This window comes from Canis aureus, chromosome 1, assembly GCF_053574225.1.
Source record: "Canis aureus isolate CA01 chromosome 1, VMU_Caureus_v.1.0, whole genome shotgun sequence".
NCBI lineage: Eukaryota > Metazoa > Chordata > Mammalia > Carnivora > Canidae > Canis > Canis aureus.
The window spans coordinates 39551399-39575835 of record NC_135611.1 but is presented as its reverse complement, the minus strand read 5'-3'; the positions used below and the strand labels follow the sequence as shown (position 1 = coordinate 39575835).

The window sequence follows — 24437 nt, the reverse complement described above, 5'->3', positions numbered from 1 at the left end:
AGACACACAGAGAGAGACGGAGACATAGGCGGAGGGAGAAGCAGGCTCCCTGCAAGGAGCCCGATGTGGGACTCGATTCTGGGACCCTGGGATCACGCCCTGAGTCCAAGGCATATAGATGCTCAACTGCTGAGCCACCCAGGCGTCCCAAAAGTATACACATTTAATGACCTGGCTTCATTTTCAAGTGTGACTTTGTTATTTAGGGGCTATTTTATTTTTTTAAACTTGAGTTACTCTTTTCAAGTTTTAGAGTGGAGACACATTGGAAAAATAGACATCGATGTATACACATTTAAAAATTACATTCCAATTTCGAGGGAATCTCTATTCCTTTGATTGCTAGATAACTACAAAGACACTGAAGTCTGCTACATTCTGATTTTGGCAGATAGCTTTTGTTATGAACACTGTATCCATTTCAAATTAATTTCCAATAACTTTTTCCTCTATATTCAAAAGGGACACAAAACCTTGACTCTCTGAAATCAATGTTCATTCTGCCCAAGATTTTTTTTCCTTCCCATGAAGGTTGGCAATCAAATTTTCAGCAATGGAAATTTTACTTGGGATAAACTTCAGAGACTATTTTTCTTATGTCTATAACCAGTTGTAGGTAAAACAACATGAACCTGCCACCACATACCAAGGATGTTTTTCTTTTTGTAGTCAATAATAGAAATTATGTGCAATGGACACCTGGGTGGCTCAGTCAATTAAACTTCGGACTCTTGACTTTGGCTCAGGTCATGATCTCAGGGTCATAGGGTCTAGCCCTGAGATGGAATCTGCTCTGTGGTTTTGCTCTCTTTCTCCCTCTGTCCCTCCCTGCATTCTCTCTCTCTCTCTCTCAAATAATTAAATATGACCTTTAAAAAAAAAGAAATTACGTGCAGTATTGGAACTCAAATTTAACACACCACAAAATTCTACAGAATTTCCTGACACAGACCCAGGATTAAATTTACTCTCTGGTCATGGTCAAGTCATCAGTAGGTTGCAGAGCAATGATACAAGTGGCCACCACCGCATCCTCCAAATAGAAGCTCTATGATTTATCTGTAAGAACTACTCCAATACCCCAAGAACTCAGTGACCCATTGTTTAAAGATGTCAGATTTGACACGTTGGCCTTCTACATTGTACCTTCAATATGGAACCTATTCTGTCAACCACATAAAAGTAAACATATGTGTGAGAAAATGATGATAGATGAATTAGGTTGTTAAGCTCACAGCATAGTAGGATGCCCAGGTATCTCTGGTTGATTCTGTTATTCTTAGACTGACTCACTCACCAGTATACCTCATCTCTTAGGGGTAGGACCAAAGTGACTTTATAAATTATTTGTGTGATATGATCCCTAAATTTGAAATAAAAGATATTATTTCTTTTCTTTAGAAAAAATAAAAATTGCCAGGAGGAGACATGAGGCAAAAAATCTAGAGTTCAAACTACAGATTTTCCTATTTGCCACATTATGGAGGAAAATTTTGCAGCCAATTTGAGAGAGATGAGAAAAGATGAGATTCTGTTATTCACTTTCTTTGGTTTATACTATCACCAGAATGTGAATTTCACCTCTTGCTGTTAATTTTATGTGTCAACTTGACTGGCCACAGGGTGCCCAGATAAAATGTTAGCTCTAGAAGTGTCTGTGAGGGTCCTTCTGGATGAGAAGAGTGTTTGATTCAGTAGACTCAGTTAAAACAGAGTAAAGTGAGTGAGGATCACCTCACCTGTTGAGGCCTAGATAGAACAAAAACTAGAGGAAGGAGAAATTCACACACCTGCTTCCGCGTCCTCCAGCCGCCCCCCCCCCCGCCCCCCCGCCGCTTTACTGCTTGAGCTGTGACATCTTATCTCATCTTCTTCTGCTCTTGGACTGGAATTTACACCATTGGCTTCCCTGGTTCTCAGGTCTTCAGGATGGGACTAAATTATGCCACCGGCTTCCTGGGGCTCTGGCTTGCAGGCAGCTGACTGTGGCACTTCTCAGCTGTCATAATCACATGAATCAATTCCTTATAGTAAATCTCCACATATGTCCTGTTGGTTCTGTTTCTCTGGAGAATCCTGACTAATACAGTGTTTATTTCTCCATTCACAGCCTATGGCCAATCTTGTTGCTGAAAGATCTCTTGCTGAAAGTTCTGTAAACACAACATATTTCTTAATGCATTTCAGATCACTAATTCACACAGTTTCTCTAGTATTTTCTTCTTAATAATATAGTCTAGTGATCTTTATCCAAAGAAGCAAATAGTATTAGTACCAGGTGTTCTATGCTCACAAACAAAACAATGCATTTATATTTGTGAATATCCATTTCTGGAATATTATTGCTCTTTCTTTTTTCCTTCTTTCCTCTAGCTCACTCTTTCTTTCTAACATCAGTGTTTGCAGAGCTATCAACCATCCTAGAGCAATCTGTCTTGTCTGTGCTCAACTGTAAAAATGCATCCTGATCTCCTCCTTATTCCCTGAAGTCATGACTCCAGCATAAAAGCAGAACTTTATTATTGATTGATCTGGTATTTCCTTGTCCCCAAGGCACATGATGCCCAGATCACAGTTCTCAAGAAAGAAGAATAATTATTTCAGTTAAATGCAAAATTGCACTTTCCACCTTTTTCCTGTCAGATTAGGATTCCTGAAAGGTCAGGATATCTGAACACCCGCTAATAACTCAGAGTATAGGAAACATGGTGGGCTTTAAGAAAAAAAAATTTTTTAAAGATTGTATTTGTTTATAGGAGAGAGAGAGAGCACAGCAGGGGGAGTAGCACAGGGAGAGGGAGAAGCAGGTTCCCTGCCGAGCAGGGAGCCCAACCTGGGGCTTGATTTCAGGACCCTGAGATCGTGACCTGAGCCAAAGGCAAGCACTTAATCTACTGAGTAACCCAGGTGCCCCTTAAAAATATTTTTAAAGTTTGTTTGTTTATTTGTTTATTTACTTATGTAATCTCTATACCCAATATGGGCTTGAACTCAAAACCCCAAGAATCAAGAGACATGTGCTCTTCCAGCTGAGCCAGTCAGGTGCCCCCAGGAAACATGGTGTTTTTATTTCCTTTGCTTTGATTAAAAGAGGCAGTCAAATGCATATGTTTCCCATCTCTACTTTCATATTTTCCGAATATATTCTCCGTGAGATACGCTACTATCTTGGATTTAGAATACTTTTCCTTGGAGTCCATTATTTGTAATTGATTGAGCAATCCTCTCTTTGGTCAGCTTCTGAGAGAAGCTAGCTATTTTTTATGCTCTAAACTTTGTTTATTGTGTATAATTGCTCAGTAGTTTGAGATCACTTTTTCTTGCCCCATTAAAATGTTTGAAAACAAACAAATCTAACTAAATGGTTTTCCCTAAGCTATTTATACTAAGTTAATAATCTATTAATAATACGTAATGGGAGTTAACACTGAAATAGAAAAACACACATTATTTTGACAAAGTACCCTCAGGGTCTGATAAGACTTAACCAATTATTTATGTACAGTGAAGAGCAATCTGGTAAACAAGTACACAGAGCCTTGCTAAGCTGTGCTCAAATTTGGTTCCAATTAATCTCACTCCTTCTAGGAATGGCTAGCAAAATTATTTAGTGGCTTACAAAAAACTCTATCCAGTGCTGATTTCCTTGAGGTTTGGGGAGGTTCTTGCACAATGAATAGGAACAAAAGACATTCAATGCTTAGACAATGAATAGGGCCAAAAACAAAAAAAAAAAAAAAAAAAAAAGATAAATGTCATAGGTCAGCTGCATGATTTCCTTCAGTTTATATTCATGTACTTTGAGATCAAAGCCAGTCTTTTTGAATATTTACTCTTAAAAATAATAATCCCATCTGAACCCATCCTTTCTTTTAGGTCTGAAAAAACTGGGGCCCCAAAGGCTGACTATCTTGTATAGGGTCACCTTGACCTCAAGCTGCCAAGTCAGGGCTCCTTCTACCTAAGTATGCTGCCAAAGGCACCAATGACAGCAAAGACCTGTTCTCTTAGAGCAGTGATGACCCAATCACACTGCACATTGCTTTTGATGGCTCAAGGGGTTTTCATACTTTAGAAAAATCTTTTTCTGATTTCATCTGTCTGAAACGATTTCAAATTAAATTAGGGGATCTATAAACACCTGACTGATGAAATATATTGATATTCTTGGACAGAATTTCCCTAAGTGTATCTGTAAAACATTAGTCGTCTTTTCTATTATTGCTCCAAAAAAGATTGTCTTTAGCCAAACACTTGAGGAATCATTTTATGCCATAAGACTCTTTTAGAAGGAAAAAATTCTCTTTAAAGAAAAAAATGTTTTACTGTATTTGGCTGCAGAAACTTTTTTGTGTATGTAGTGGTTATTTTGATAACAACAATTCACGTGCTCTAGGGCACATGGCATGCTTTGCATCCAGTCGGTGCTCAATAATTGCCTGAGAATCTGAATCGGCGAACATTAACTCTGTGTGAACTTCTTCAACATACTCTTATACGTAGGCTTTTCTGTAGTCTCCCAAGGATTTGCTCCCAAGGACTAGTCCTAAAGGGGTTAATTTTCAATAAATCTTTGAAATTTTACCATTCAGGGAAGAATGTGCTATTTTACTTTTACTCAATACTGATTCTTTACACATGATCTCTAGACGGCAAGGACTTTTAGTGGAACCATGATTTGAAAGAGCAAAGTCATAATTCCACTGGATCTTCTAGAAATACATATATCTATTTCTTCTAAAAACATAGTTTTTACAAATAAAGGGAAATAACATAGCATCTAACTATATGCCTAATTATATCTCCCCCCCTCACCCCCACGTCCACCAAAAGGCGAGGGTGTGCCTCAGTCATGTTTAGAGGGTTGAAAAGTCAGTGCAACCATCCTGGCCTCCTCTACTAGACCCTGGAGCAAACGGGCAGGATCTGGAAGCTGTGTACTTTTTTCAGCTTTTAAGTTACTTCTTCATAGTATGATACCATGAGTTCATATTGTTATTTTACTTGAATTGGTGGTGAATTTCAGTCACATTGTGATTCAAATCTAAGCATTAAAATACATTTCTAAAGTCACCTCAGAGAAATTTGGAAATCCAGTTGTATTACTCAAAATTCTGGAAATGGCTGACAAAATTCTCACATTTACTGCCTATGGGATTCTATGTTTTAGTTCCTATTTATTAATGATTCTACGGTATTAGCCATTCTCTTTGTCAGAGAAGCTTTCAGGTACCCCAAGGTACACTATTGTCAAAACCTGATCTATAACATTTTTAAGAAATAAAAGACACTATAGCTTTTAGTTTTTGTATTTTAGCCTTCCTGAATAGAGTTCTTCTTGTTCTTATCAAAGAGGTAGTTAATGCAATAATCCTCTTAAACATTTTAACAAACCATTGCAGAAAATGGCTGAATATTTCCAAGTTCCTTTTCAGCCCACAGGCTCAGGAATATGAATTAGGTGCAACTGATATAAATGTTGAATCTTTAATATTTCACACCAAAAGAAATGCCTCCAGGTAGCTTTTAGCATACTGCTGTAATCTTGGGTAATGAATTAATCATACTCGTCCTTAACATAGAATGTTCGGGTGGAATTCATACTGAAGAGTATGGATCAGATAAGCAAGCACTTTTGCTCCTGAAAACTATTTCACCAGTACATTAGAGTTCATGGAATTGACTAATCTCCACAGACTCGGATCTAAAATTAATATAGGCCCCAAAGTCCCAGTGTCGGAACAGTGCCAGATAAGAATCCCAAATCAGACTGCCAGAAGTGCTTCCAAGGAGAGGAAGGGCACCCAGGGAACCAGTAATATTAATTCAGTAAATAGGAATTTATCCCACTTACTTCTGTCCTGAGGCCTTTCTGATTAGCAACCCATTTACAGCCACAGTTGGGAAAGGCTACTTGGTGGAAGGCTGGTTCCCCTAACTAAAGAGGAGGTGTCTGCATGTACACTAACATTATCTAGACCAGATTTCTGCTTATCTGGGTGACACATAATTAATATCGAGTTTGATTGGAAAATCAAATGTCCATAATGGTCATCATGAAGCATGTGTGGACTTCATATAGTGAGCATCAAAAGTATATCACACAGAATTAATTGATCCCTTGTAGATGACAGCTGGCTTTTGTTTTGCTATCTGCACTTCCAGTGAACTCCCCCACCGCTGTTATTTTATGGCTCTACTCACTCTTATAAGCAATGTTTTGGAGGCTAGCATGAGATTTCCCATTGCAATCTGGCTTCATGTAGTTGGATTTGGGAAGAAGGAGGCTTAGGCTGACAGGCCTGCTGGTACCCTGGGGCTGCAGAGGCTCAGGCCAGAGGTGAGCTGATCCTCACACTGAAAATCAGTAGGAGAGGATCTCCTGAAAAGTGAGAACACTTCCGAATGTGTATTTTATGGTCCTGTATAAATAATTCTCATATTATTTGTTAGATGCTCATGGCTTTTATCTATCCATCCTTCTAATAAATATTTGCTGCAGATCTATAACATTTAAAGTACTGCCCTGGAAATGTGGATTAGACAAAATTGTATGATGTGGTTTCCATCCTTCAGTTTATGCAAGAAAAGGGGAGAGGGGAGCCCCAGGAACAAAAGGAGAGCATGTGTGCTGTGGTCAAAAGGCCGATCATAAGTTTACCTTAATTATTTCTAGTTTTATTAATTCTGTAAGGTGAATTTATTTACTCCCCTTTATATAGGTTTCAATGTAGGCTACTTTTCAATGTAGCCTTTATTTAGAAAGTATTACTCCTTTATTATATCATTACCTGGTAGCATAGAAATCCCACACACAAGGTACTTAAAATATAGAAGGAGAAATTGACATGTGTAACTATCTATAATACAGAAGAGCATGAAGTGCTAGGAACATTTAAATAAAAAGAGACTGCTTTGATTTGGAAGAAGAACAGAGTGAAGGTTGCAGAAAGGAGCTATCTTTCAGATTGACTCCAAAGAATATGCAGTATTTCAAGGGACCAAAGGCTTCAGGAGTGCAAATGCCAAGCAAGAAGGATCTTAAGTACTTCAAAATTGACAGAAAATTGGTAGAGAGGGGTCCAGGCTGGCCGGGAAGTGTTAGTGTGGGTGAGAGGCCTAGAGCCCGAGGAGGGAGGGGTTGGTGACCCATGTACAGACACAACAAGGAAGGTGGGTGAGCAGCAGCAACACATGAGAGTTTGGGAGCAGGAGGGTAGACTGTATTTTATAGAGCAGGGGCAAAATCCTCATGAAAAAACCCAATTGTAAATTGAAACACAGCCTCCAGTCCTCTGAACATATTTGAGTCCCTATATATTGAAGATTGCTGATGTGGAAAGTATGTGTGTGATGTTGAGGAAACCCAGGTTGAGAGGAAATAAAGAAAATAATAAAAATTTATGTAATGTCCTACTATTAAGGGCAAAGAGGAAGAAATTGTAGGAAAATGCTAGGAAATTGTAGCATGTGGAAACCAAAGAAGATAATACAGTAAAGATTTATGAGAACACCGTTAAAAGATAAAATTACTGGAACTATTGGGGTGCCTGGTGGCTCAGTAGGTTAGGCATCTGACTCTTGATTTCAGCTCAGGTCATGGTCTCAGAGTCATGAGATTGAGACACTACCCTCAGCCTCTCCACTCAGCGAGGAGTCTGCTTGGAGCTTCTTTCCTTCTGCTCCTCTCCCTACTTGCAGGTGTATGCATCCACATGCTTTCTCTCTCTCTCTCTCTCTCTCAAAATAAATAAATCTTTTTTTAAAAAAGCTACTGGAACTTTTAATTCACAGCATCTCCTCTAATACATCCCATATGGACTAAAAACTTTTTTAAAAAGGAACATCTTTAAAAATGAAAAGGAACCACAGATGAATATTTACCAGATATTTGCATGGGAAAGAACTTTCCAAGAGTAACAATGTAAGATACGACTACATAAAATATATGTAACCAGGACAATATTTTGCCAAGATCAAACACATGCATCCTAATTTTCTCCCTTACTCAGGTGCCATCTGCAGCCTCCTCCTTGGGAGGCAGAGCCCTCTGATGACTTGCCCAGAGCAGGGGAAAGCCCTGGAAAAGTTAGGACTGCTAAGGGCCTAAATTTGTTTAGCTACAATTTAACCCCTCAGGGGTTGGGTGAGGCTGACCATCTCCTACAGTTCTCTATGAGTGCCCTGAGGCTAAGGCCAGGAGGCCTGCTGCTTTGGGTTGGAAGAGTGGTTTGACACAGGGAAGATAAAACTAAAAAATCCAGAGGGATTGTACATGGAAGAGGAAAGTGAGAATGTAGGAGAAAAGAAGTTGTGGGAAGTGTATGTTGTGTGTGGCTCTTCCATATGGCGACTCAGAGGGAGGAAGGGTCTCTATCTCCATCTCCACATGGTACCTTAGAAAAAGCCAGCCTCTCTGGCTTCTCCTTTAATGACTCAAGTGCAGCCACTTTGAGGGAGACTTGCTGGTGCTGCTGGTTAGGTGCAGGGAGGTCTGGAAGAATAGTTTTTTTGGGCACCTTTTGATTCACACATGCTGTGTCTAGAACCTGCCCCTAGAAGATCTTGGAACTGAGTTGGGAGCCCATGGGCCTGGCACCATGGTGACGGTGAGAAGGCTGCTCAGCAGAGTTGGGGGTGGTTTCCTTAACCTCAGGAGAACATGACTGTAGTCAGAGGGCACTATGGCGCATTTTAGAGCAGGCAATTAGTTAGGTTCTAACAGGATACCTCCAGAAACCCATGGCCAGCTATCAAGGAAAGTCAGAGGCCTGTCCAGGTGGCACTTCACAAGAGGCTGGATCAATGCACACAGGCCCAAGATGGCAGGTGCCATGACAGGAAACCCTGACCAAATAAGGAAGAAAAGGTGTAAAAACCCTGCTTCCAAGAATTCCTCCCTTAGAGCTCTGAGGAAGGAGTATTTCACTCCCTAGTTAACAACTGTCAATAAAAGAGAAACCCAAACCGCAGGGCATGCAGCTCTCTCCCTCTTGGGCTCGCCTGCTCTCAAACCTCAAGAGTGTACTTTTGTTTTAATAAACTTTCTGCAGCGCTGTGTGTCTGTCCTTGAATTCTTTCTCCTGACAAGAATAAGAACCTTTGGGGGACAACTTCGGGATAGCCTGGGTTGACATCTCAAGGGCCTGAGTTATCCTCACTTCACCCAGAAACATAATCAATCTGAGAAAGCCCAGCCAAGTCAGGCAGCATCATTAAACTGGCTGGAGTTAGAGAGAGAGAGAGAAAGAGAAAGAGAAAGAGACAGAGGGAGAGAGAGAGAGAGAGAGAGAGAGAGAAAGGGGGTGAGAGAGAGAGAGAGAGAGTCAGTTCACCACAGAGAGGTCATACCAGTGGGTGTACCAGTAACCACTCAACTCTTTTACTCTATTTGGAACAGGACTGGAGAATGGGGCTGGGAGTAAGAGAGGCTAAGCAATTATCTCAACAAAACAAATACTGCTTAGGTGGCCTGTTTAAAAAATCAGCTCAGAAAAAAATTTAAAAAGAGAAAAGGCCTACAAATTAATTTCTACCTTCCTACCCCATGGATGAGAGTTTATTAAGGAAGACCAGCAAAGTTACAGATAAAATAAACACATCACATTTACCTGCACATCGAAACCTCGTATTGAGTGAATTTGTAATCCTGGTGCATTTCCATTTGTTGAAAGCAACCTTAATAAAATTAAAAGACCAATAGCAAATAAAGGGAAAATGCCAGAGATAAAACCAAGGATTGATATCTTTTGCTGATACAGAACTCTTCCAAATAAATAAAAAATATGCTAAGGTTTCACGGGGAGGAAAGGGCAAAAACAATGATCAAAAATCTCCCAAATAACTAGTCAGTTTATAAACTGACAAATACAAATGGCTTCTAAACACATAAATACTTAACAAGTTAATTAAAAAAATAAAATATAAATAACATCAGGATCATTTTCAATTATCAGAAGAGGAAATATTGTATGAGTTTTCTGGAAATTGAGTTGTTGATATTCACCAATGACATTCCAAATGCTTCTGTTTTCCAATCTATTAATTCCACTTCTAGAAAATTATCATAAAGAAGCCATTAGAAATGTGGACACATTCAATAATAAAATTCAACATTATTCAAGACTTATGGGAAGACCTGAAAATATAAATGACAATCTCTTTCCCAAGCTCACAGTTCACAGGCAGATAAACCACTATGTGTTCTTGTGGTAAAGATAGCCTGGAAGGGAATTTAACTTTATAACTTGTCTTGCTATTCTATTTCAGCCTTTTATCAAATTTGCAAACACTGTAAATGGTAGGTTGGAGGTATAGTACCAGACACAATGAATTATGGACCCGGAGAAAGCCAAATGGGGATGAATAGAAGAGAAGGACATAGGAGAGAAAATTCACAATTAACTCAACTTAGAGACCTAGTAGGTGTTATTGTAGGGTGAAGAATAAAGAGGAGATGGTGGTAGTTCCTCAGTCTCTGGCTCCCTAAAAATGTTACTTTACACAAATATCTCCCTTCTCAGAAGTCTCATACTTGAGTGTACAGGAGAATCACTTGGATCCTTGTTACACATATAGATTGCTAGCCCTCATCTCCAGGTTGGCAAAGTGGAAAGGGACCAGAAATACTTTATTTTTTTACTTTTTAATTTTTAAGTAACTTATAAGGCTGAGATCAAGAGTTGCATGCTCTACCAACTGACCCAACCAGGCACCCTAGAAAGGCATTTTTAATGAGCCTCCCTACTAGTCAATTCTTACATACATCCACTTGGGAAAAATACAGCAAAATGTTTTTCTTTTAGTTTTTACTTCTAAATAATTAGCAAATGACTACCCCCAATGAATACCTAGGGGTGAATCATGCATACTGAAGATAATAAAAATATGGCACAGTATAAATGACACAGTATAGTGATGCTATGTATCAGCAAATACAGGATACAATGGGTAGAGGCAGAAAGAAGAGAAGGATGATGCCCGTGAAAGAAAGAATAACAAATTTAAAGGCCTGTGAAGTAATAAGATGTATATAAAAATAATATATGATAAATAATAATATATCATATATAATATATATTATTATTGGGGGTAAGTGTATAATAAAATCCATTATACACACACACACACATCCCTTATTCCTGCTAATCAGCTAATATTTGTTTTATTAAAAAAAGATTTTATTTATTTATTTGAGAGAGTGAGTAAGCAAGTAAGAGAGAGATAGAGCACAAGTAGATGGAGAAGCAGACTCACCACTGAGCAGGGGCCCAACATGGAGCTCGATCCCAGGACCCTGGGATCATGACCTGAGCCAAAGGCAGATGCTTAACTGACTAAGCCACCCAGTTGCCCCTAATATTTGGTCTTTGATCCTGATTGTAACACAGAGCTCCTAAAACCTTTGGAATTTAATAGGAGCATCTTTTGTTCTAATGAGACGACTCCTGGATGGCTCCTGGACGGTGGCTGCTCCCCTGATAAGGAACTCTCATCCCTGCTCTTATCCTACAGGGAGGGGAGAGGCGCTGAGGATTCATTCAATGATTGATTATGGGTGGATGCAAAACTTCCCTAAAAATCCCTGAACTATGAGTTTGGAGAGCTTTCCTGGTTGGTGCACACAACCACATGCTAGGAGGAGGACTCACCCCAACTCCACCAGATAGAATCTCCTGTGCTCAGGACCCTTCCAAACCTCACTCTAGAGATCTCTTCATCTAAATGCTCATTTGTATCTTTTGAAATATGCTTTGTAATAAATTGGCACACTTTTTTCCAGGGTTCTCTGCGTCACTCTGGCAAATTATGGAACCTGAAGAGGAGGTCATGGGATGCTGTGATTTGTAGCCAAGTCACACAGAAATTGGGGGTACCTGGAGACACTGCTTGTGAATGGCATCTGAACTGGGTGCAATCCTGTGAGACTGAGACTTTAACGGGTAGGGGCGGTGCTTGCTCAGATGACTGTAAGAATGGACTCTAAGTGTCATACATGCAGCTGGTGTTGTAGAATTAGGGAAATAGCTACAGGTCCAGAGTCAGAAGTGTGTGAGAATACAGGGCAGAAATGTGGTTTTCCTAGACGGTGGTCAACATGGGAAGAGCAGTTAGTGAAGAGAAAAAGGAATGGCCAGCAACAGAACGGAGACAAATGGTTGCCAGATGGGTGAGTCTGAACGAGAGAGTAGAGTTGCTCATGAAGCAGCGAGGACAAGAAAGACATGTAGAGAAGGATACTTCTGGATTTAGTCCTTAGGAAGTCTCTGGAAAGCTGACAGTTGGAAGAAGGGCAGCGAACAGTGGAGGGAAGGAAAGGTAGGGAGGCAAGGACGGTCACTGCAGGAAGAACTCAGGAGAATCACAGCAGCAAATCACCAGCAACCAAGGTCTGCCCTTTTAGGATATGACAACCTCTTCATGGATTTAACTATTGCAAATTTTAAACACATCATTCCTGAATGATGCAAGGAAACAAAATCCAAATTCCCCAAGGCTATGAGATCTTCACAGGCTTAATAATTAAGTCTAATTTGCCCCCAAAATAAAAGGTGTAAAGTGTGAGGATGCTACCGACAAGTGTATTTAAGCATTATTGCTACTGTTAGTTTAAACCATCAGTATGTGGAAAAGGCCTCTTGATACACTTTTATGAAAAGTACATGCTCCTATATTTATAAATGAGCATTTATTCTAAAAAGAGATTAAAACTTTTTTTTTTTCAAACCATACCGATAAATCTCTCATAGGTACATATATCTTAGGAAATGGTCATTTGCAAACAGCTCAGAAATTTCCTTCTCGAGCAAGTTCTCATTAGCAAAAGTCTAAAGAGAACTAGTGTCTTAGTTTGCGTGAGGCATGTGAAAGTCCATGTTCCGACTCACTGGTAGCCAATGCATTATCCCACAGGCAACCTAGTGAAAACACCAATGAGATGGAAGTGGGCTGAAAAAGCCTTTGAGAGATGAAAGCTTTTTTTAAGTTTTCTGGAAAATGTAGGGTACCATTTAGCTTCCTTGAACCAAAACTAGAGTTAAAAACAATTCCAGCCCTAATCCCTATTGGATACCCATGACATTTTACTGCCAAGTTCTGTTCAGTGAATTCCCAAAAGAATGTGGGTGGCCTGGAAGAATGGCACCTCTTTGCAGTTCACAAGAGGGTGAGAAACTGTTCTCGAATTTCAGAATTTCAATAAAGTATAGACATTAGAATAGTCCAAAGTCATTGTTGCCTAAGGATATTGGCTTCACTACCCTTCTGGTTGGAGAGAAGGTTTGAGATTAAGTGTAAATAAAGTCATCTCTAATGCCAGTCCTTAATTAAAAAAAATCCCTTCAGGGGAAGGTGAGTCAGCATTTGGAACCTAGCCTATGATTAGTGATGCTTTGGGCCTGAGTTTTACCTGCCTGCTTTTTCCAGACCTGGTATTTTTTTTTTTTTCTTCTTTTCTTCCTCCTCCCCCAAACTTTTCCCTCCCCTCTTCCTTCCTCTCCCCTTCCCACTCCAGGTATGCCATCTTGGCATTGTAACCTGACCCTGCAGTCTGCTCTCCAGCCAGGACCCAAACTCCAAAACCTTGACTATGGATTATATTTTTGAGTCTGATGTACCCACGACAGCTAGCTTGGAGTTTGAACAAAGTTTCATATACATTTGCAGTCATACATCATAACTACATATATTTAATAATCTACATTTTTATATCTAAATAAAATAACAATAAAAATATTATGTAATATATATTACAATTACAAATCATGTTACCCTATATAAACATTTGGCATATTCGTGTCTCAGGCTTGAGTATATAAGACAACCACTTATGAAAAATATAGAATCTTGGTCACTGACCTCAGATTTGTGCAGTGGGGAAGAGGAAACAAGAAAGCATTTTAAATGAGTGCTCTTGACAATTCTTAAGCAGGTCCACTTTGAAAAATAGTCAAGAGTTTTATTACCCTTTCCTTTTAAATGACATATAAATGACTAGCTTCAACAAATTATTAGTAGATACCATACACGAGTGATGAGAACAAAAAATGGTTTCTATGTTTCCCCATGTCTCTGTAAATGGCTGCCTTTAGCTACTGCATTAGTACAAACAATGAACAAACTTTTTTAAGGGCATCTGAAGAAAATCAGAAGTTTTCCAATATAAATCATTATAGCAGTGATGGGAGAAAATAAAATATTTTTTTTCTGCCCTGGCATCTATGCTTGACCAGGTACTGCTCCAGTAAGCAGAGATTTGGTTGTTGTTGTTGTTGGTTTTTTTTTTTTTTTTTTTTTTTTTTTTTTTTTTTTTTTACAGAATATAGTTTTCTGATTACTTAGAGTTTATTCTTTTAGAGATAGAGTGCTAGGGAGCCAAAGTCTTATCTGTGGTGAAGAATGGATTCTGACTACAAACAGCAAAATGAAATTCAAAGTTGTCTCCTAGCTACTGATCTTAGCTGGCATCTGAGAAATTTTGTAAAGGACACTGACCCCCATGAGCTGACCCTGATATCCCAGCATGCAGAACATCAAAGGGATGCATGCATATAGACTAAAGGGAAAGAAAAAAAAGAACACACCCAAATCTAAACCCTAAGAGGCTGAGTGCTATTTTTGAAAAACAACTTTGATAAAAAGACTATAAAATTATGTAAAACTAGGGTCATAGAAAAATTGATAAAATGATCTCAGATTGTCTTAATTTCAAAGAATGAATTTATTCATGTTAAACATACAGCCTATGGGTCTGGCTTCTGTTACCTTCCAAATAAGTGAGAAACAGATTTTCTTATATATATATTTTTTGTTCCTGGCTTCTAAAGCTCTGCTTTTTAAGTAGATTTCTGAGCACATGAGAAAGATAAAAGCCTTTTTCATGTGGGGCACAGGGAAAGTGGTAGGGAAGGTCTGGAAAAATGTTTTCTTTAATAACCTGCCCAAATTAGGTAAGCACAGGGGGTGAACCAAAAGATCTGATAATCATTTATTACTTTTTTTTTTAAGTAAAACTTTAATGGTTGAAAGGAGAAAATGCAATGAATGGAAGGGGCAGTAAGTCTAGCTGCTAATTCTAAGCATTTAAGAAACGTTTCATAATGATGGTGGTTGCCCACGTGCATGCTCACCCAGAATGAAAGTGAATGAAATCCCTTAGAAGACCTTTGATCAGGGACTCTCCCCTGACAGCAGTCAGCTTGTGCGGAGAAGGAAGTGCTCCATCCTGTCACGGGCGGGACATCACTGCCTCTGCTCAATTACACAAAGGGCGACACCCCAGGGTTTACAATTCTTGAGGAGCCCCAATTAATTTATGCACCTGCTAGTGTGTGCCAAGTTGAGTTAAGCTTTTTTTTTTTTTTTACATTTTTATATACTTTCTCTCAAAAATATTCATATTTATTAATGTTGGCTTAGTAATGTTATTCCCCTGCAGAGAAAAGGAAACGTGTTCATCACAGCATTCTTGCCTACTTCCTCTCCCCTTCCTCCTTGTTTTAATTAACAATTGCTCAGTGCCCTGAGGGCTGTGCTTAATTAAAAGATTTTTTAAAAAATCCTTCAGGAATAAGTAGAACTGATATTTTCCTCTTTTTAAATCCAAATGTGGTTTTAAGGTTTATTTTGTAATGGGTTTCTTTTTTCCCCCTTTTTTTCCCCCCTTTTTTATGGTCCTCTCCTTATGATTAAATTTATTTCTGGAAGACTCAGTGGTTGATTTTATGCAAATGTAAGATTTTTCAATATAGGAAATAAAATCTCTTGATGTTTTATTAATTCATGTTTTCCTCAGAGTTTTGTAAAAGAGCTTTCACACCATGGGAGTTACATTTTAACAGAAGGAAAAATAAACATTAGCAACTCTTGTAATTGGGAAAGTGTACATTTTGGTAATTCCTTTTTTCCATTGTTTAAGAAGAAGGTAAAGATATGCTTGGGATTTAAAAGAATTCACTGATGAAGGCAGATGGAGGAGATAACTGGTAAGTACATGTGCCTTCAAGCCATTAGACTGTGACTTATACTATCTAATTACTATTTTGACCACTGATAGAATTTTTTTCTCCCTCTAGTCTATGAAAAAACAGATTAAATAAGAGACTATAAAGGGACCAAAATGATTCCAAAGGTGGCTTAATGAAAAAAGAATAAAATGTTCTGCAGTTTTATGGAAGGTTATAAACCTTATGAAGTGAACCGTTTTCTGATGATAAAATGTTGCTGGAAAGGCGGTCCAGAACCTTCTGTGACACAGGAGAGCAGTGTCTCTTTCATTACCAAGGTCATTGGGAGAGGCTTACAAATACCTTATCATGGCCCAGATCCCTTTTGTTGCAGTTTCTAAGCTCCACTTTCCACGTTAAAATACTGCAATGCAAACCATGGGAATGAACTTTAAAAAAATCATATGTGCTTGTGTTGAATTATAAAAGCCAGTTTGTCTTCATTGAAGGCTCCTTGCTGGGAAATGCTTAGTGAAAAAATAGCCAAGTTCTTTATTTATGCTCTTTTCTCCTTGGTCTTTTTAAGAGTGTGAGACTCCCAAGTGCAACCCTCTTCCAGCACCACATCAACACACACACTTTGAGATTTCTCCTCTCAGCAAGCTCCCATCACCTCTTCTCACCACATTCCTCTCCTCCTCCAAGTGTTGGAACACTCTATGGCTCCCTCTTGGCTCCCTCTGGCCCCTTCTTCTCTATATTCTATTTTTCAAAGGCAGTTACAACTCTATTTTTTTTTAAGATTTTATTTATTTATTTATTCATAAGAGACACAGAGAGAGGCAGAGACACAAGCAGAGGGAGAGAAAGACTCCCTACTGGGAGCCTGATGTGGGACTTGATCCCAGGACCCCGGGATCACGTCCTGAGTCAAAGGCAGATGCTCAACCACTGAGCCACCCAGGTGCCCCAAGAGCTTTTTATTTTTATTTTTTAAAAAGATTTTATTTATTTACTTGAGAGAGAGCACAAGTAGGCAGAGCGGCAGGCAGAGGGAGAGGGAGAAGCAGACTCCTTGCTGAGGAGGGAGCCCAACTCAGGGTTCTAGCCCAAGACCTTGGGATCATGACCTGGGCTAAAGGTAGATGCTTAACCAACAGAGCCACCAGGCACCCTAAGGTGGTTACAACTCTGTGGCAAATAACCTTCAATACAAATCATTAGTCCTGGGCGCCTGGGTGGCTCAGTGGTTGAGCGCCTGCCTCGGGCCCAGGTCATGATCCCAGGGTCCTGGAATTGAGTTCCCCCATCAGGCTCCCCGCAGGGAGCCTGCCTCTCCCTCTGCCTGTGTCTCTGCCTCTCTTTCTCTCTGTGTCTCTCATGAATAAATAAATAAAATCCAAAAAAACCACCACCACCACCAACAAATCATTAGTCCTGAGTTTGTGCACTCCTAGCTACTTCTTGACTTTTTGACTTAAAATATCTTTAAAATCTTTAAAGCAATATAAATACATTATGAGAAATTAAACAACTAAAAAGGGAAAAATTCACCTAAAGTTCTGCCATCCCAGAACCTCCATGTTATTTCAGTGGATTGTGTCACTACATTTTAACATGATAATCACAGTTAATATCTTGGATTATATTCTACTTTTCCATTTGATACTAGACCAAAGACATTTGCATGCTGCAATCCAGTCCTTTATCAAATTGTAACACAGCTAAGTAGGCTTCGTCAAGGAGACAAACCAACATTTAATCATCCCTTCTCCGCATGATGTTTAGATCGTTTCTAATATTGCAATTATGAATAATGCTGTATCGAATACTTCCTGCATAGAATCATTTCTTCAAGAGAGAGACTCAGAGTGGAATTACTGGGTTTAAGTACCTGAATGCTTACATGGATTTAAACATACATATATCTTACCTACCTTACATATAACCTAAGATATATATATATATATATAATATAAAGATTTTATTTATTTATTCATGAGAGACAAAGAGAGATGCAGAGAGGCAGAGACACAGGGAGCCCGACGTAGGACTCAATCCTGGGTCTCCAGGATCGTCCTGGGCCCAGGGCGGCGCTAAACCACTGAGCCACCCGGGCTGCCCTATCCTAAGATATATTGACAATGTCAGGTTTTGGCCTCCAAAAGTGATAAAATTATGTGTTTGTTTATTTTTTGCTTTTTGTTTTAAAACCATTTCAAATTTACAGAAAAATTACAAGACTAGTACAAAGAACTCCTATATATCATTTGCCCAAAGACCCGGATCAAATTTCACCAATTGTCCTAACCACGTCCGTTTTCTTTAAAAAAGATTTTATTTATTTATTCATGAGAGATACACATAGAGAGAAGCAGAGGCATAGGCAGAGGGAGAGGCAGGCACCCTGCAGGGAGCCTAATGTGAGACTCAGTCCCTGGACCCCGGGATCATGCCCTGAGCCAGAGGAAGACGCTCAACCTGAGCCACCCAGGTGCCCCTAACCATGTCCTTCCTTTATAGCAGAAGCACCACTCCAGGATCCTGTGTTGTACCTGATGGCCACATCTTTCTAGTCTCCTTCAATCTGGAGCAGTTCCTCAACCTTTCCTTCATTTTCATTGTGAAAATTACATGGCCAATGTCAATTTTAATGTCTCAATCATCATCTGAAATACAACAGTACAACAAATCTAAAAGAAATCTCACCATCTTTCTCTCAAAGCCAACTCTCTTTGAATTCTTACTTTCTAACATCTTTTCCCAACAACCTAGGCTTAAAACTCTTCCTTTCCTTAGTCCACACAAAATTACCAAATCGTTAAATATTATTATCCAACTGCCACTCAGTAATTTACATGTTCCATTAGCACTTCAAATTCAACATGTCCATCATTCAACTCATCAGTTTCTTTTCAACACCACCTCCTCAGCTTCCTATCTCCATAAATAACCTCTGAATGGCACCAACATTGACCAGGTGGTGCTAGAAGAACATGTAGGACTAGAAGAAAGAGGGAATAATGTGAGAATAAACCTTGAAATGCTGTTCTAAGTAATTCAATTTTATTCGTGCCCTCTTTCTGGACTATATGTAAGCATTTTAAGGCTCTAGCTATTTTAAAAACTGTCTTATAGTCATAGCACTAGCTATTTTTTTTTTGTACACAGAGAGTATTAAAAGTTTGTTCATAAAGTTGATGGATTATATTGGAACTTATAGCCTTTGAGAGTTCTTCCTCCACTACAAATTACTTTCCTTTCTAAATGTGGCATGGCTATTTCTAACTATAATCATTGGATTTGGAAAAATGAAATGGGTAATCACCTTACCTCTAAACACCAGTGGCAGAACTGGCTATACTAATTTAGCAAAAGAGTAATAAATACTTATTGAGGGACTACTATATTTATATAAACTTAACTGATGCCTCAATTAATTTAGTAAGTGCTAACCATTTGGGAAATAAAAGTGTAAAAGTGGTTTTTGTTTGTTTGTTTTTTTAAATTTATCTATTTATTTGAGAGAGACAGAGAGAGAGAGCGAGCCTGAGAGAGCATGGCAGGAGGGACAGAGGGAGACAGAGAGAGAAACTTAAGTAGACTCTGCACTGTGCAGAATCTGACGCAGGCTTGATCTCATGATCCTGGAATCACAACCTGAGCTGAAACCAAGAATTGGATGCTTAACTGACTGCACCACTCAGGTGCCCCAATTAAGTGGTCTTTTTGAAAGATGGACGTCTTTCATTGTCAAAGAATCTTTTTTTCTTTTTTAAGATTTTATTTATTTATTCATGAGAGACACAGAAAGATGCAGAGAGAGTGGCAGAGACACAGGGAGAGTGAAAAGCAGGCTCCATGCAGGGAGCCCGACATAGGACTCCATCCCAGGTCTCTAGGATCAAGCCCTGGGCTGAAGGCGGCGCTAAACTGCTGAGCCACCTGGGCTGCCCCCCACCCCTTTTAACTAGACTTCCAGTTTTCACAAGCAAATAAGGAAAGACTAGTGGTTTATGCTTGTAGAGAGAAAAGGCACATGTTTGGGTATATTTTTAAGAGTTTTTAAGTTGTGTGTTGCTATCAGTTTTGGCAATGAATTCCTGCATTGAAAAAGAAAAAAGATGTCCAGTCAGCAACCTAATTTTACACCTGAAGGAACTAGATAAAGAAGAAGAAGCTAAGCCCAAGTTTGGCAGAATGAAGGAAATAATAAGATTAGAGCAGAAATAAATAATGAATGAAGTAAATAATAAGGTAAGAGTAGAAATAAATAAGATAGAGAATAGGAAAAAATAGAAAAAAATAAATGGGACTACTTTAAAAAACAGATTTATTTATTTATTTGAGAGGAGGGGTAGAGGGAGGGAAAGTGTTAAGTAGACTCTGCACTGAGTGTAGAGCCCCATGAAAGGCTCAATCTCACAACCTTAAGATCATGACCTGAGTTGGAACTGAGCTGGATGCTTAACCAACTGGGCCATCCAGGCACCCCACAACTAAGAGTCCTTTAAAAATAAAATTGGCAAACCCTAATAAAGAATAAAGGAGAAAAGATTTAAATAAATTAAATGAGAAATGAAAGAGGAGACATTACAACAGATGCCTTGGGAAGAAAAGGACCATAAGGAACTGCTACAAATCACTGTATGCCAACAAACTGGATAACCTAGAACAAATGGAAAAATTCTTAGAAATATACAACCTACTAAGAGTGAATCAAGAATAGAAAGCATGAATAGATCAATAACAAATAAGAAGATTGAATCAGTAATACAAAAAATAATCTCTCAATGAAGAAATTCCAGGACCAGATGACTTTATGTAATTCTACCAAACATTAAAAGGAGCATTAACATCAATCTATCTTAGGCTCTTCTGCAAAATGGAAGAAGTGGAATACTCCATATTTGTTTTATGGGCATCTCATCAGCATCACCCTGATACCAAAGCTAGACAAAGATGCCATATGAAAAGGAAACCACAGTCAACATCCCTAAAGAACACAGATACAAAAATACTCAGTAAAATACTAGCAAACCAAAATCAGCAGCACAATAAAATGACTATACACTATGACCAAGTGAGATTTACCTCTAGCATGCAAGGATGTTTTAACACATGCAAATCAATGTGATACTTCACATTAAAGTAACAAAAGATAAAAACCATGTGATCATCTCAGTAGATACAGAAAAAGCATTTGACAAAATTCAATATCCATTTGTGAGAAAAACTCAACAAAATACAGAAAAACTTACCTCAACACAATAAAGGCTATCCACGAAAAGTCCATAGCTAACATTATAATCAATGGGGAAAAATGGAAAGTTTTTCTTCTAAAATCCAGTACAAGGTAAAGATGCCCACTCTCACTATTTCTAGCAACATAGTACTGGAAGTTCTAGCCAAAGCAATTAGACGATAAAAAGAAATAAAAGACATCTCAATTAGAAAGAAAAAGAAGTAAAACTATCTCTGGAGGTGAAATGATCATATATGTAGGAAATACTAAAGACTCAACAAAGAAACTCTTAGAACTAATAAACAAATTCAGTAAAGTTGTAGGATACAAAATCAACATACAAAAGTGGTATTTCTTTTTTTAAGGAGTTAGATGCTTTTTAAAAATTATTTATTTATTTATTTGATAGAGAGAGTGAGAAAGCACAAGTAAGGGGAGGAGCAGAGGGAGAGAGGGAAGCAGATCCCCTGCTGAGCAGGAAGCCCAATGCAGGGCTGAGCTAACCAGGCATCCAGTTAGTGGTATTTCTCTACGCTAACAACTGAGGATCTGAAAAGGAAATTGAGAAAACAATTGCATATATAAGAGCATCAAAAAAAGAATAAAATACTGGGACACCTGAGTGGCTCAGTGGTTGAGCAGCTGCCTTTAACTCAGGTCGTGATCAAGTTCTGCATCAGGCTCCCTACAGGGGAAGATTGCTTCTCCCTCTGCCTATGTGTCTACCTCTGTGTCTCTCATGAATAAATAAATGAAATCTTAAAAAAAAAGAATAAAATACTTATGAATAAACTTAAACAAAGAAGTGAAAGATTAGCTCACCAAAAGTTATCAAACACTGCTGAGGAAAATTAAAGACACAGATAATAGAAAGATATTTCATGTTTAAGGATTGGAAGAACTAATATTGTTAAAATGTTCATACTACCCAAAGTGATCTTCAGATTTAGTGCAATCTCTATCAAAATCCAATTTGCATTTTCACAAAAATAGAAAAAGAAATCTTAAAGTTTATATGGATCATGAAAGGTCTTGAATAACCAAAGCAATCTTGAGCAAGAACAAAGCTAGAGGCATCACATATACTGATTTCAAAATATATTACAAAGCTATAATAATAAAAATAGATATATAGGCCAGTGAAGTAGAATAGAGAGTCCAAAAACAAATCCATGCATTTACGGTCAACTTATTTTTGACAAGGGTACCAAGAACACAATGAAGAAAGGATAGTTCCTTCAATAAATGCTGTTGGGAAAATTGGACATCCATATGAAGAAAAATGAAATAGGGTTCTTATACTATATACAAAAAAATCAACTTAAAATGAATTAAAGACTTAAATGAAAAACAAAAGACTTAAATGTAAGATGTGAAACTACTACAAAAATCATAGGGAAAAAGCCTCTCGATATTGGTCTTGGCAATGATTTATTTGGATATGACACCAAAATCACAGGCAGTAAAAGTAAAAATAGACAAGTGGGATTGCATCAAACTAAAAACCTTTTGCATAGCAAAGGAAACAATCAACACTATGATATGGCAACCTACAGAATGGGAGAAAATAGTTACAAATCATATACATGATGTGAGATTAATATCCAAAATATATAAAAAAACACCTGGAGTATAATGTATGGCAATTATAATTCAATAAAAAATAAAATGCCCCAGGACAAAAAAAAAAGCCAACTAAAATACACAAGGAACTCACAACTCAAGAGCAATAAAGCAAATAATGTGATTAAAAATGAGTAGAGGACTGGAATAGACATTTCTCTCATTTTATTTAATTTTATTATTTTATTTTTTAGAGAGAGGAAGAGAGAATGAATGGGAGGTGGTGGGGCAGAGGGAGAGGGAGAGAAAAAGTCTTAAGCAGACTCCACATCTAGGAGAGCCCAACTCAGGGCTCAATCTCACAACCCTAAGTCAAACTAAAGAATCAGACACTTAACTGACTGAGCCGATCTGGTCCCCCTGGAATAGACATTTTTTTAAAAGAAAATATATAAAGGGCTAACACATACATGAAAAGATGCTCACCATCAGTAATTATTAGGAAAATGTGAATGAAAATCACAATGAGATATCAACTCACACCTGTTAAGATAGCTATTAAAAAAAGACAAAAGATAACATGTATCGGTAAGAATGTGGAGAAAAAGAAACCCATGTACCATGTAACATGTAACCATGTTAGGAATGTAAATTTGTGCAGTCACTTAGGAAAATAGTATGGCAGTTCCTCAAAAAATTAAAAATAGAAATTTCATTTGATCTAGGAATTCCATTCCTGAGTGTATATCCAAAGGAAATGAGGTCAATATCTTGAAGAGATAGCTGCACTCTCATGTTCATTGCACTATTATTCACAATAGTTAAGCTATGGAAACAAACTAAATGTCTATCAATAGATGAATGGATAAAGCAAATGTGGTATATAAACAATGAAATATTATTAGCCTTAAACAAGAAAGATTTATGACAACCTAGATGAACCTGGAGGATATTATGCTAAGTGAAATAAGTCAGACATAGATATATGCTACATAATCTCACTTATGCATGGAAATTGAAACAGTTAAATTCATAGAATCAGAAAGTAGAATGGGGCTGTTAGGGGAAGGGGGAGAAGGAAATGGGGAGATGTTGCTCAAAGAGTACAAAGTTTTGGTTATACGAGACGAAAATTTTCTGAAGATCTAATATATAGATAGCATGGTGACTATCATTAACAATACTGACGTGTATACTTGATATTTGCCCTCTTCAATGTGTGTGGGCATCATCCAATCCACGGTTGTCCTGAACAGAACAAAAAGGAGGAAGAAGGAGAGCTTTGATCATTTTGCTTCCTGACTTCCTGCTTGAGCTGTGACATCAGTCTTCTCCTTCCCTTGGACTAGGGTTTACATCATTGGCTCTTTTAGTTCTCAGGCCTTCTGACTCAGAGTAGAATTATAGCATTGGTTTTCCTGGGTTTCCAGTTTGAAAATGCCAGGCTGTGGGACTTCTCAGCCTCATAATCATGTGAGCCAATTTGCGAGCTAAGTCTTTTCGTGTATATACCTCCTACTGGTTCTCTTTCTCTGGAGAAGCCTGACTGATACAAAAGGCATGCTTCCCTTCTGCCAGCTGCTTAGCTCAGCTAATAAGAGAAGATATCCATCTTCTCTTTGCTCAGTAGATTCTTGGATAAATCCCGTTTAGCCCTTCTCTAGTTCTTTACGAGTTCTCACAAG

General features: G+C 38.3%; 1 protein-coding gene across 1 annotated transcript in view; it reads right to left on the bottom strand.

The window, feature by feature from the left end:
• Positions 1-1837: 1837 nt before the first annotated feature.
• Positions 1838-24437, bottom strand: part of LOC144313251 (uncharacterized) — a 270639-nt gene continuing 248039 nt past the window's right edge. Inside the window, exon 3 of the transcript XR_013378970.1 lies at positions 1838-2153. The gene's annotated coding sequence lies outside the window, so the exon portion shown is untranslated. The remainder of the gene's footprint in view (positions 2154-24437) is intronic.